Raw genomic sequence first — 14505 nt, 5'->3', positions numbered from 1 at the left:
ATTTGGTTTATGCTTGTAAAATTATTAATCTTGAATTTTTCATTATGTGTTCTTTCAATGTTGGTTAATCCTATTGCTTATGTTGAGGTATCATTTGTTTAATATTTATTTTAATATGTTGAGGTACCAAGAAGAAAGGGTAAGAGTAGTATCGACACCGTGGAGGTTCTAAAATAAAACACACAACGAGGGGCAGTTGATTCCAGAACAGTACAACAAGTTCTCATGGGTGTTAATACAACCGAGCCATGAGAGGGTTTTTTAGAGTAAAGCTAAAAGACATTGGTGATTTGTGCAAACATTGGAAAGATATAGTATAAGAGTGCAACTATTAGTGAACTATTAGTGCAACTACGACAATGAAAGTTCTTATTCAACATGTGTATATGCATAAAGAATTCAAAGAATATCGATAAGCTTAATATAAAAAATCATTATCACTACATGAAACAAAATCATAACATTACAATAAGAAAAGTACAAAGTATAAATACGAGTACAAGGTGTGAGGGCACAAATTAAACACAAGAAATGTAAAGAAGTATTAGTGGGCCATAATAATGTTTCAATTTTCTACCATTGAAATATCCCGTCATCTCGACGTTGTCGAGTGTCTCTATGCACACTGTGCCTTGCGGGTTATCTCAGTGACTAGGAAAGGTTCTAAGCCTCTGAGTTTAAGTTTCTTTTTATGGGATTTTGTGATAAAGAGGAGGACCATGTCGCCCTCGTTCATTTGTTTATCCTTAAGCTAGTCATCAAACCACTGTTTGTGCCTCAATTTTTTGACAATCATACTATATACAACGAGGAGGAGGCATGTTTCGCGCGAAGCTTTTCTAGCTCAAAAAGGGGACAGGCACTACTTGTGAGTTTTTCCTTTACTACAATTTGCAAACTTGGGACCAAGAACTCCATAGGCATGACCGCTTCAGTATCATAGGTCAAATTGAAGGGTGTCGCATTAGTGGCAGCCCTGTAGGATGTTTGATAGGCCCATAGTGCCGTCGGGTAACTTTTGTTCCCAATCATTGCGGCGGCTGGTTTCAACTATTTTGGTTAATATGGCACAAAGAACTTTATTGGTGCTCTCTGCTTGGCCATTGACTTGGGGGTAGTATGGGAAAGATTTCCTATGAGTAATGAGGAATTCTTGTAAGCGGAATTTTATTACCTCATTAATGAAATGTGTACCATTGTTGCTTACAATCTCAAGAGGGCATCCGAAATGAGTGATCACTGACTCATAAAGGAACTTTGCAGTAGATTACGCATCCGGTTTGCAGGTAGCCCTTGCCTCAACCCATTTTGTGCAACAGTCCATGTGGCTGCGATGATGTATTGAGCTTGAGTGTATCGAACCGCGAGGGACTAATGGGTCCTATGAAATCAATGCCCCATTTTCCAAATGGTTGCAAGGACACAACCGAGTTCAGAGGCATACTGTCCTTAAAGCATGGAATTGTTGCTCGTTGCCATTCGTCGCACTGCTTGACATATTCAGCTAGGTGGACCATTCAGGTTGGCCACCACCATAGTCTCGATGTGAGGACTCTGCGCACATTGACATTTGCTATGAAGTGCCCTGCCTCCCCCAGCACAAGCAGAGTGAACCTGCTCTAAAAGGAATACATATTCATCTTCTCATACACAATGTCTTATAATTTTGTCCTTCCTCGGCCTGTAGAGTCGGCCTACAATCAATTGGTAGGGGCTGTCTATTTAATGAGGTGTCGTGGTCGGTCTTTGCTGAGGAGTGGGTCAACTAGTAGGCCATTGACGAGGAAGTGTGCAACCTCCTCTACCCATTCCGGAATTAAGCATAGCTGGAATAAGATAGCGTCTAGTAAATCGTCATTGACTCCCACCGAATGCAAAGAAGATAAGTTTGGTTGCCAGAAGATAATGGTGATACTTCTTAACCGTGTAAACCATAGCTAACCCTTCCCTCTTGGTGGTGGTATAATTTTGTTTTGTCTCATTGAGTTGGCAGCTAGCAAAGCTAATAGGGAAATCCATCTTATGTTCACGAGGTTGAGCCAGCACACACCCAACTGTAAAGGCAGCTCAAGGATGAGCCACACATTACTGTCTCATCAGTGGAGATTCCTAGTTTGGAGACAATATGTCCCAGGATGACACCATGCCAATCTAAGACTTGGCATTTGAGAGGGTTTAGAGAAATATGGTAGAGCCTACATTTTTATAGCACCTTCTGTAAACATTCAAGGTGTGCTTTCCACGTGGAATTGACACAGAGGTCATCCATAAAGACTTAATGAAATTTTCAGAGATACTTCTTTTGTAGGCTGTGCACCTTTCTGTTCTTTTTGGGCACTGTCACTATGGGTGAGACCCATTCTGTGTGCTCAATTTCATAGATGAATCCAGCATCTATAAGTTGATCAATTTTTTCCCAAACCATCTTTGAGTACTTTGGAGTCATGGGGTAAGCTCTTTGCTTGACCGGTCTCGCTCCATCAACCATAGGAATAGTGTGTTGACCACTTCGGGAGGTATACCCTTCATACCTATGTACTTCTAGGCAAAGAAATCCTAGAATTTAGTGAGGAGAGTGATGAGTTTGGTTCCTTCTTGGTTGAGAGGTCATCCCCAATGTAAATAGGCCTCGGGTATTCGCCCGGGCCTACCAGATTAACTTCCTTCACCTTAGCGCTGGACCATCATACAAGGTCCTTGGCTCTCCGTTTTGTGAGACCTTTGGGTCGAGTCATATTGTACAAATCGATCGGTCATCTTAAAGGTTATGAAGTGTTTGGGCACTTGTTTAGTCTCTTCCACTTTAACGCTTTCCTCTTCTATCAAATTTTTGACCTCTTACTCTGCAAGTGCTAACTTCTTCTTCTATGCTTTGCACGCAGAGCTTTTGGGGTTCGGGTTGGGGGTCAATGGGTTCCGTTTGTTTGGGGGTGGGACGCGTGGACCAGGAGGGAGTTATTGGTGAACTCCTTTTGCCATACTTGGTTGAAGTATTCATGTGCTTCAACTTCCCCTACGTATTTAAGCCAATGGGTGTCTGAGTCAGTAGGGAAGACATGTCATTCTTGTTCGGGGAATCCATCGGCTTTGCAAGTTCTATGTGAGTGTTTTTTCCGTAATGGTTCCACATTATTGGCCTTTTCGGGCTCATGAGTAGTGACTTTATGCAAGTATGCGATACTAAGCATGTAGAGAGATGTAATCTCTTGCCCATCAACTATCGCGAACCGGGTTCTCGTGCACCTTAGAAGTATGTCCAAGGTGGCAAGGATATGCATCCAATTCTCAGAGTCTTTCGGCTCCGGGAGGGGTGCACATTCCTTGCTATCCTTTTCCTCATCTATTTTTTTTGTGGCAAGTTTGGCACAGGTGGACTGTATTGGACCGGGTGGTTCTTACTAGGTCCTCTACTACGAAGAGTCAACTGTTCATGGGATGGAGCTTCCAAGTGTGTACGTTGATCTTGATTGTTTGATCCTTTCTCCGAATATAGATGTGGTCAGTATCCCAACCATGGATCATTTTTGTCTCCCTCATAAAGCTTTGTCTAAGGATATAATCGTACGAAACTAATGTTGGCCGAAGTTCATCACGACAAAGGTGTGGTGGAAGGTGGTTCCAAGGATCTTGATTTTTAAATCCTTTAAAAGAACTATGGGCCTAGCAGTGGCTCCATCACACTAACAAGGTCGTGTCATCCATGGTTGGCGCCTCCCATTTCTCCCAGCATTGTTTGGTGTGACAATGGTTACTCCTGCCCCCCATCCAAGAGCCCAATAATCACATGGGTAGCCCGAGTCACATAGGTATCCCAAGAGTCACATGGTTGGATGGCTATATAAAGCCCCTCTTGTATGCAAATTAGACATGATATGACATGACATGACTATGAATATCGTATGTACATGATTCTTGGACACACAATATATGATACATGGATCTGAAATACACTATGACGTTATGTTGTTATGCTTGTATGTTTACCTTGTATCTTTTATCTTATTCTTGATACATGCCTCCTACTCCATGCTCATGTGTACATGTGTACTCCATGGCTATATGTGTAGGAGCATGTGTGTTCCCCCATGTTAGCACGGCGATGCTAACACTTTGCGATCACGGTGGGACGAGAAGCTTCAATCTTCTCCTTGCCCATAAGCTCTTGATCAAAAGTCAAATGCCTAATCCATATCTCTTGCAAGAAGAGACATTAGTAGCATGCATGATTCTTTCTTGATTCTAAATTAACCACCATAATGTTTGTTGCTTTTCTCAAAACCCCATGACAAGGAAGATTAGCATGCTTCTTGGTGTTCTTGATATTTATATTATGCATCATTAAGTACTTCTTGCATCTTTGGTGGCCCCATGCTATTAAAAGCATGCCAAAAGCTTAGCCCATAGCCATTTTTCAACTTAGTTAAGGATTATGGATTTTTCAACTTAGTTAAGGATTATGGATTTTATAAAGTTTAACCTTCTTGCCCATACATCCTGGGGGCTTTCGCCATAACCAGAGAATTCCGCCTTCATCATTGCCGGGGGGCTTTATCTTCTTGGCCCGCCAGAAAGTTTGCCATCGCCATTTGGTTCATTCGGAAGATCTTCAACCTTTTGAGCCCATTCCCTTTTGAAAATGAGGTCTTCGCTTCATGACAGGAAGGCCAAATAGGACGGTGTCATTTAAGGGCCATTGGTGCTATTAACTTCTGCAAATCGAAGAAAAATACACCAGGGATGCGATTTTCGAAGCTTGCATTTCTACGTTCATTGATGTTCACAAGAACCTCAGTCTCGTCAGAGATTCTAAAGGCCAGAGCCTAACCTAACCATCCGTGAGGCAAATCGGGTAAGGATGCCCAATCCGCAAAACTCATCAACTCTTTCCAGAGCTGATCCTGGCAGCCAGCTCTTGCAAAAAGGTATGCTGCCCAAGATGAATTCTGAGAGTATATCTTTCTTATTCACCCTCTTTGCTGGTTGCCCTAGATCCTTCTGTTGCACGCGCCTCACAGAGGTGGCAGCATACCCAAGATGTGCCCGGATCACCGCTTCACTTCCATTACTGCCATAGCCAAGGTCGTTCTTCTTCTTGTTCCCTTGCATATCTCGCTCGACACAAGCTTTTCTTCCTGTGTAGCCATGGGCGAGAACTTTCAACTTAGCTACAAAATGTCGTGAAAAAAGAGTTAAGGACAAAGAGAAAAAAACCTCAATCGCGCTGTGGAAGATGCCGCTTAGGCCAATGCCATCCTTGAAGATCTTGTTGAGCTGCACAATGGTGTTGTTGGTCTTGATAGACTCACTGTTGGCCACATGGAGGAAGACCTCCGTCAGTGCTTTTTTTTTTAAAGCGCGTCTCGAGCACCCCCTGTCCATCTGCTACCATGTATTATTATGCTAAGGGTATTCTGGAGTCTCATGTGGCTTGCGCTAGTGTGGTGTACTAGTTACGAAGGCTTAAATCAAATCAAACACAAAATGGGAAGAAAATGAAGCACATATATATGGCATATGACATGTTGGCTTTGATGATCCAGCTCATCTATGCCTATTGCATGGAGTACATCGAATACATCCTTCACCTCCATGGGAAACTTGGGGTGGATAACCGGATGAACATGAATGGTAAGTAACTGGCTAATTCTTGAAAGTATTATCTTGAAATATGGTATCAATAAAAAAATGATAATAATATTGAAAGAATGAACCATGAGAGGGTCGAGGAGATGCTTAGCTAGGATACTACCGAGACGCCTGCAAGTCCCAGTAGTGAGAAGGCATGAGGTCCGGAGGAAGCCCATGTGAGGTCTAACCACAGAGATGCTTAGTTGGGATACTACCGAGATGCCTGTAAGTCCTAGTGAGAAGGCATGACGTCTAGAGAGGAAGCTCAAGCGAGGTCCCTCCGTGATATGAATATTGAAAGAATGAGGTATGAGAGGGCCAGAGGAGATGCTTAGCTAGGATACTACTGAGTCGCTTGTAAGTCCCAGTTAGAAGGCATGAGGTCTAGAGGAAGCCCATGCGAGATCCCAAGCGCGCCACCTGTAAGTCCTAAAATGAGGTAGGAGGGCAAGAAGAGTCTTGCCTTGAGGATACTACCAAGTCACTTGTAAGACCCAATGAGAAGGCATGAGGATCGGAAGAAGCCCAGTTAAAGATCCCCACTAAGTTGCCTATAAGTCCCGGATAAAGAGGCATGAAAGCAAGAAGGGAAAGCTCAATGAGATACCTACCGAGATGCCCATAAGACCCAGTGAGAAGGCATGAGGTATGGATAAAAGGTTCACTGAGGTCCCTACCGAGTTGCTTGTAAGGAAAAGGAACAAACAAAAACTAAAATGGAAATATTAAAAGCATAAGAAAATGATGTATTGATTTCTAGAATGTAATTACTTGTTGGATGTTGTAATTTTAGGACCCAAGGGAGAACTCACCTTGTGGACTTTCAGAGATGAAGCTGACTTTCCAGAAACCTAGAGCAGAAGTAGTTGGCTACATCAACACAGACGGTAGCACACTTTATTTTCATGGACAAGATTCTTCATCAGCATATACTTGTGGACTCTTCATTAGATTGGTGAAAATCATCTTCCCACCATCTCCTTGGTCTACCATGCATTCCTTGAGCAAACAAAAAGATTGAATTTGATCAGGCCCCCATTGGAAAATGAACAAGGCTTCATACCTCACTACTGAAAAGGCAGAAAGTGACTCTCCTTCCTTTTGGAAAATCTGATCCAATTTGGCAATAGTAAAGCATTTGGTGACTCCGCTGTCCCAAATCTCTCCTTCATTGCTTTGGTCAACCTTTCCAAATCATTCTTGGACTCCTCTGGCAAAGCCTCATGCCAAGCTAAGGCCACACCCTCCAAGAAATCTGGAAGTATTTCTACCCTCTCCTTCATAGACCAACCCGTCAAGCGGCATGCTCGGTTAAACTCTCTGAGATAACTCCCCGGGTCTTCTTATTCCGATCCTTGGAACACCGGAATGTTAAACATCTTGCACCAAAAGATGAGTAGCAACAAGGAAAATTTACTTATTTCAAAATAACTTTTCTTTAATCATGCGGGACCTTGAGGTTAAAATAGAATAATTCTAAGTAAAACCTGCCCGTCAACTCCACCAAAAGATGTGACACAAAGTTGGGGTTTTGACTTCGGTCACTTCTTAGAATCAAAGCACACTTGTATGAAACCTCACAGCCTTAGAACCTCCCTTTCTCTCCCTAGGTTAAGATAAAGATAAACACATCAAAGGTGAGATCATAATTCATGGAAGGAAAGATGAAAGCCTCAAGAGAAGCAAGAATTTCTGCCAGTCTTACAGCTCCAAACAAGAGGGCAATTCTTTATTGGAAGAAAATCTTCCGGCTCAGGATTATGTGAACGGAAAGATACGGGGAATGTTGGTAAGGTTTATCCGTTCGAATTGGGCGATTTGGATGGAACATCTTAAAGTAAAAGAATATAACAATCACTTACAAGAGGATAAGATACATGGGATTTGCTTTTTGATAAGAGATTAAGAGAAATTAATCATTATTAAGAAGAAATAATGGCCAAAAGTCTATAAAAAATAGAGATACACAGAGAATTGCAGTTTTAAATCTATAAAGATTGTATAAAAGAGGATTACATAGGTACGTAGAGCTTGAAGAGAGCTTCGCGTCTATATAAAAGCTTTTGAAAATGGACAACCAAGCGAAAAGTTATGAGCATTTTACTACAAGACTATAAAACTACCAAAATTCGCCTAAAAATATCAACTTTGGGAGAAATTCTGATCATCAATGAAGTAAAGCATTAAGAAATTAGTTACATGAGTGGAAAGAGCAGATAAAGAGCTTTCTAGCCATATGATCAATTTTAGAAACCAATACCCGAGTGATGAGTAATTACCGGTTGAAATTTGGGTATTAGACCACAAAAACTGCACTTCCCTCTCTTTGCATGAAACCTCAATTTTCACATAGCCTCTTGCCTTTCATCTCCTTCACGATTCAAGCTAGAGGGTAAGGGTTAACATTGCTCAGTGCAGACAATCGTAAAGATTTATCTATGGTCCCCAAAGTCTTTCCACATGCTCATTACCACTAAAACCATTGGTACCTCCAAAGGAGGGCGGCAATAATGCAAGGGGTACCTTGAGAAGTCACAGGCACACCAAGATAATAACTCCTTATCCCACTTATCAAGAATCATCAATTAGGTCCAAAATTGGGTTAAGCATGAGAAGCTAATGCTAAATGAGACATTCACATGAGAGTGTTTGAATAAGGGTTTGAAGATAAGAGAATGGTAATGACACAAAATGCTCAAGTGAGGAGGCTTCATTCATTTGATTTGAAAGGGAGAGGAGGGCTCCTTTTATAGGTGGAGAATCACCCTCTCTTCCATTGGTACAAATTACAACATAAAAATCTTCAACCCTTCAGTGACATAAGGGTAGATGTCACCATCAATTGTCCTCTTAGGCTGTCTTCAATTGATTATTAAATTGAAGACTTTTTGACTTTGAAAGTGTGATGAGATAATAGCCAAGTCTAAGTGGCGTGTAGGTGGAGATCCCACTTACACATGGCGGAATTCTCCTCTTCCATGTAGGCATTCTAGAAGAATCTTTCCCAATTATGCATCTACACACACTCCTCCACATGCCTTCCACACTCCCCAACTTGTAGCCTTATGATGAATACTATATTAATAATACAATTAAAATCCATGTGAGCATGAAGGCCCACTTTTATTTTCCACGTCACCAGCCTATCTACCATACCAAAGTATTTAACAAGCATACTTGTGGCATTTACAATGTGTGCACCCTAAATCAAGTAAAACCATTATATTTGAAGATAGAATGCTGTTATCAGGGTAGCTGCCAAGCCGCCGCATCACCACGCCGTTATTCCATTGTTTGTGGACAAGCTTCCACCTTATTACCATTGAGAAACCATCAAAATATGTACAAAATTGAAAATGAAAGATATCAATTTTTCATGTCACATCTTCCCCCCCAGCAGATCCTCCATGCTTGTCTTGGGGGTCTGCTATCCATGGTGCTCGAGGGTAAAATAGCTTTAGCCGGTACTCATTGGCACATCCGAGAACCTCCTGTTGGCCACTTGCATCCTCTAGAAGATATAGGTGTTATTTTTGAACTTTTGCTTTATCCTCAAGGGGCCTTCCCAGCATCGAAGAAGCTTCTTATCTAGCCGTTTCTCCACACGGCCATCATACCTCATGACTAAGCTTCCTTGCTTGAGCTCTGGCTTCTTCTTCTCCTTCGTGAGAGTGTCATGCCTTGCCTTGCGCCATTGTTGTGCAGCCTCCAAATTTTGAAGTGCCTGAAGTCGCCTCTCATCAAAGGTCTCCAGTTGTACTAGGCGTTGGGCATGTGTTTCTTCTTCATTATTCAAGCATGCAAAAGATGTGCGAAGGCTTGTGATTTCCAATTCTGGCAAAATAGCCTCCATTCCATAAACTAATTGAAAAGGTGTGAAACCAAGAGAGAGTTTGTGAGTTTTTCTATATAGGCCCATAGGACCTTTGGCAAATGCACATCCCACTTTCTCTTTCATAGTATTCACTAGCTTAGACAAAGATCCACAAAGCAGTCCATTAGTTTTTTCTACTAAACCATTACATTGGAGATAATAGGGAGTTGACATAGCATGCTTTATTTTTAATTTCTACACCAAAGCTTCAATCAAGTCATTCTTGAAAGACCTCCCCCCATCCGTAAGGATTTCTAATGGGCACCCAAATCGGGCAAATATGTATTCCCTAAGAAAGGATGCCACAGCCACTGCTTTATTATTGACCATGGTGGCCTTTGCTTCTGCCCACCTTGTTGCATAATCTGTGGGGCCAGCAATATGTAATACTTCCCATGTGAGGAACGAGGAAGTGGGCCCACGAAATCTAATCCCCACCTTTCAAAATGACCATATGCTGGGATAGGGTTTAAGGGTCTGGGAACCAATTGCTTATGCCCATATGCTGGGATAGGGTTTAAGGGTCTGGGAACCAATTGCTTATGCCCATATGCCTGGCATACTTCACAGCTTCTGCACCACTCATAGACATCTTTGTTGAGTCGAGGCCAATAATAACCTATGTTAAGGATCCTCCCGAGTTGTGCTGGTTGGGCAAAGTGACCTGAACATTCATGACATAATTCCATAATCCTTTTAGATTCTTCCAGGCTCACTTCCCTCCTAAGAATCTTATCCTTACCTTGCTTGTAAAGAACATCCCCTAGAATTGTGTAAGGATGATCTTTCCTTGTAAGCCTTTGCTTCTGTTGAAGATTCAATCCAGGAGGGAAGTATCCTGTATCTAAATAGTGTTGAACATCTTGGAGTTCAGGCCAACCTGTATCCACCATTAATGCAAGAATAGCTACTCATGCACAAATTTACAAAACTTAAAAGCTTCTTTTAACTCCATTGCCCTTTTATACAATTCTTGGAGATTAGGACTCCTTGCCTTATATTCTCCTTTCATTTGTCAGATGACCAATTGCGAATAATTGGACTTTGACTCATGCATTCCTTGAGCAAACAAAAAGATTGAATTTGATCAGGCCCCATTGGAAAGAAACATTCTTCTTTGTCAACAGATTTATAGGATACATCTTCTCAGAGAACATATCAACAAAGTGTTGGTAATACTTTGTTTTACCCGAAATCCTCCTTACCTCCCTTACATTGGTAGGTGATGGGAGGGCCACAATTGCCTGCACCTTCTCAAGATCCATCTCTATACCTTCTTGTGAGATAACATGTCCCAAATGAACCACCTTTCTTCGTGCCAAAAGCGGTATTTTCCAGGATTAAGAACACCCTTTTGCATCATCAATTTTTTGCAAGGCCAACCTCAAATTTTCCAAGTGATCCATGCGGCTTGAATAAATGCAAAAATCATCCAAAAAGACCCTTATAAACTTTTCCAAGTAAGGTGCAAATACCTGACTCATAAAGCGTTGAAAAGTTGCTGGTGCATTGGTCAAGCCAAATGGCATCACCCTATAGGCATACACTCCCCAAGGGGTCATAAATGAGGTTTTCCTTTGATCTTCTTCATCACAAATCCGGATTTGAAAGTATCGAGAGTATCCATCACACACTGAATACAACTCATGACCTGCAACTTGATCCAAAATCTCATCGTGAAAGGGTAGAGGATTTGAAAGTATCGAGAGTATCCATCACACACTGAATACAACTCATGACCTGCAACTTGATCCAAAATCTCATCGTGAAAGGGTAGAGGATAATGATCCCTCTTTGTGCATGCATTCAGAGGGCAAAAGTCCACACACACACACGTCATTTTCTACCCTTTTTGGGAGTGACTACAACTGGGGAAATCCACTCTGAATTCTCTACTGGAAAAATAAATCCAGCTTCAAGCAAATTAGTTACCTCATTCTTAAGCACCTCTGCTCTTGCACTACTCCCAACAAACGCCTTAGCCGCTGTACCACTAGCTTACTTTGGAACTTGAGATCAATCTTGTGCTCTACTAGGGTAACTTGGCATACTTGTGAGTAGCTGTTTGCAAAAAGGTTAGGAAATCCATCCAACATTTTTAAATAATTCTCCCTTTCATGTACTTGCTATGGACTCATCAAGAAGTTCTTTTTGTTGGTGAAGACTAGTGAGGTCCACATCTCCTTTCTTGAACATGGTTGAAGAAGCTTCCCCTTCCAAGGCTCCATTGCCTCGATCCCTTCCCACTAGGGAAAGACCAAATGCAACTCCCTCCACCTCCCCTTCTGAGATGGAACTCTGGAGCTACCACTTATCTCCTCTTTAGATTCCCTTGTGCTATCCAGCTTACCCCATTCCTTTCTGAGCTTTGGAGAGAGTGCCAAAAGCTGCCCAAATGTGATTTGTGCCATTTTCTCCAATTTGTTGATGATAGGTGTACAATAATGATAGGATTAATGGAGACATCACTATGGTATCTATTACTCTAAGCCGTAGCTTCACAAGTTGGATAGGTATGAGAGATTTTTCATAGTAGAGAGCATTTGAGCCTTTGTAAGATAGAGAGAAGAAGGGGAGATTGCAAGGGTCTTACTAGCTTTCACCTCAAGCCACTTTTGATAGAGTAACTCTCTCTTGTGGGTGAGCTAGGTCCCTCAACCTTGTCTCCCTTATTGTCACCACCACTCTAAGGCTAACTTTTGTAGCAACGGATAGTGTCATGGTTTCCCATCCTCATGTAGTACATAGACCATATTCCTCATTGTATTGGTCTTAGGTGGGAGAACTCCATGCTAGTGTGGTTGTCGTCTCGCATATTGAACAACAGATTGACTCATATCTGGAGTACAGATGTGGTTGGCCCCTTTGTTATCTTTTCTTCTCCCAAACTTTTATTTGCTGCATGAGCATAACCATTATGGCTGGTATGGCCTTTGAAGGTATTGTGCCAAAGGATGCTTCAGAAGGGGTTCCTTTAGGGAGATTACTTGAAGAATTTTCCATTAAGTTCATCAAAGTATATGGTCAAAGTCTATGGCACTTCTACAGCATGGCGCTCAAAGTTTTTATACTTACAAGGCATTGTTGAATCAAGGATTCCTTCCAAATCTCCCTGTTAACTATTTAATAGAGAGTTTATCATTATCAAAGCATCAAGAATAAAGGTTTCTCACGTTGTTGATGTAGTATTTGATTAATTCTTTCTCTTACTATTTGACATGGTAAAGTTGATTAACAGGTTCCTTAGTAGGAGTAACCATTTGTGAAAGTAGCCTAAGAGAACATAACACATTATAAAACATTTGGAACTCAACATGGTAGCGCAACAACATGTGTGGTGTTATCATGAGAAGAGTAACTCACAAACCAAGGCATAATTACAGCTCTCAAATGACTTTTGCCCAAATTTAAAGTCCAAAAATGATGCCACAAATTGAGAATACAACTTGGTTTAGGTTATTTCAAGAAAGCAAGCACCATGCTCAATGAACCCTCCTTGTTGTGACTCTCTTGTGTGCAAAGCTTTCTTGAAAATTGATGAGACATGGCAATTCTCCTCCCAAAACCTTTCTATTAAGGTTTTAGTGGTTTTGTCTAGTAGGTAATCATGCCTAGCTACACGACCACTACTCGCCCACAAAGCACCAATTGGCATGTAAACTTTGTCATCTATTAGAGCCAACTCTAAGTGTGTGTGGCGCTATGGAAAGGATGTGAGATGTGGCACTCACCTTGCTCTTAGATTTATGCAACTACAAGACTTTCCTAAGCTAGAGGGATCGAAGAGTGAGAATAGAGAGAGCACTAATAGTGATGTAAATGTTAGTGAGAATAGAGAGAGCAACTATTGGAGAGGGGTCGGTGAGGTCATAGAAAATAGAGAGCATCACAGAGCTAAAGGGGTCGATGAGGTTAGAGAGAATGGAGGTGATGGGGCTGATTAAAGCCCGACAGAGGGTGTGAGGGATAGAGTATGGAGGACCCAGTTAGCCATCTAAAGGTCACCCACCACTACTCCATTCACTGCCTCAATGGTGCGGCTAGTTAAAGCCCAACATGGGGTGCGAGGGGCAGGGTATGGAGGACGTGGTTGGCCATGTAGAGGTCACCCACCACGACTACTCCATTCACCATCCCAATGAATGCTATAGAGAAGAAGTAGTAAGCTTATCCTTTGGGTAAAGTATCTAGCAAGATAGCTCCCATAGGTATGAACACACAACTGAAACAAGTCATGTGGCATTACCTCGTGGGAATGCATCTAACAAGATAATCTAGGCAATAGAAAAAAAAAACAAGATGAAGGTGAATTCACCCATGCTTGAGAGGTTGTGATGATTGTGGTACAATAGTCGATGATGGAGCACTACGTGTAAAAGAGTGCTTGAGCCACTGGTGGGAGTCAAGGTAGGAGGGTGGCATAAGGTCCCAAACTAGACCATTAAATAATTAAATCCTCAAAGAAAATAGAGAGCATCACTAAGCCAGAGGGGTCAATGAGGTTAGAGAGAATGGAGGTGGTGGGGCTTATTAAAGCCCAAGAGTGAGGGATAGAGTATAGAGGACCCAGTTAGCCACCTAAAGGTCACCACCATCCCGATGGTGAACAGAGTAGTGATGGGTGAAGGCTTCATAATAAACTTTGAGGTGCCCCACCACCTCAAAGTTTATTATGAAGCCTTCTTCATCACCATGAAATAAAGTTTTAATTCCTCTTCTTTTGGACAAGGAACATGTGACACAGGGAAGAGGGAGGACCTATCTCAAACCTAAGCGTTCCATAAGACCAAACACATAACATGTCCTTAGCCCTAAAGCCAAGCTGGGATAGGACAAGTGCCATTGGAGAACCACACATCCCAAACCCGTGGAGCAAAAAGTTTCGAACACTAAAGAGGAGGATTTTTCACAACCTTCCCCTTACATTCCACTGCCATGTAAAAATGTAAAAGACTTAGGATGACATTTGAAATGGGAAGGGGGGTTGCCACAAACATAGACCT

This window comes from Cibotium barometz, chromosome 49 (genome assembly GCF_041138505.1).
Source record: "Cibotium barometz isolate CiBa-2024 chromosome 49, ASM4113850v1, whole genome shotgun sequence".
Classification (NCBI taxonomy): Eukaryota; Viridiplantae; Streptophyta; class Polypodiopsida; order Cyatheales; family Cibotiaceae; genus Cibotium; species Cibotium barometz.
This window is presented reverse-complemented; position numbering follows the sequence as displayed.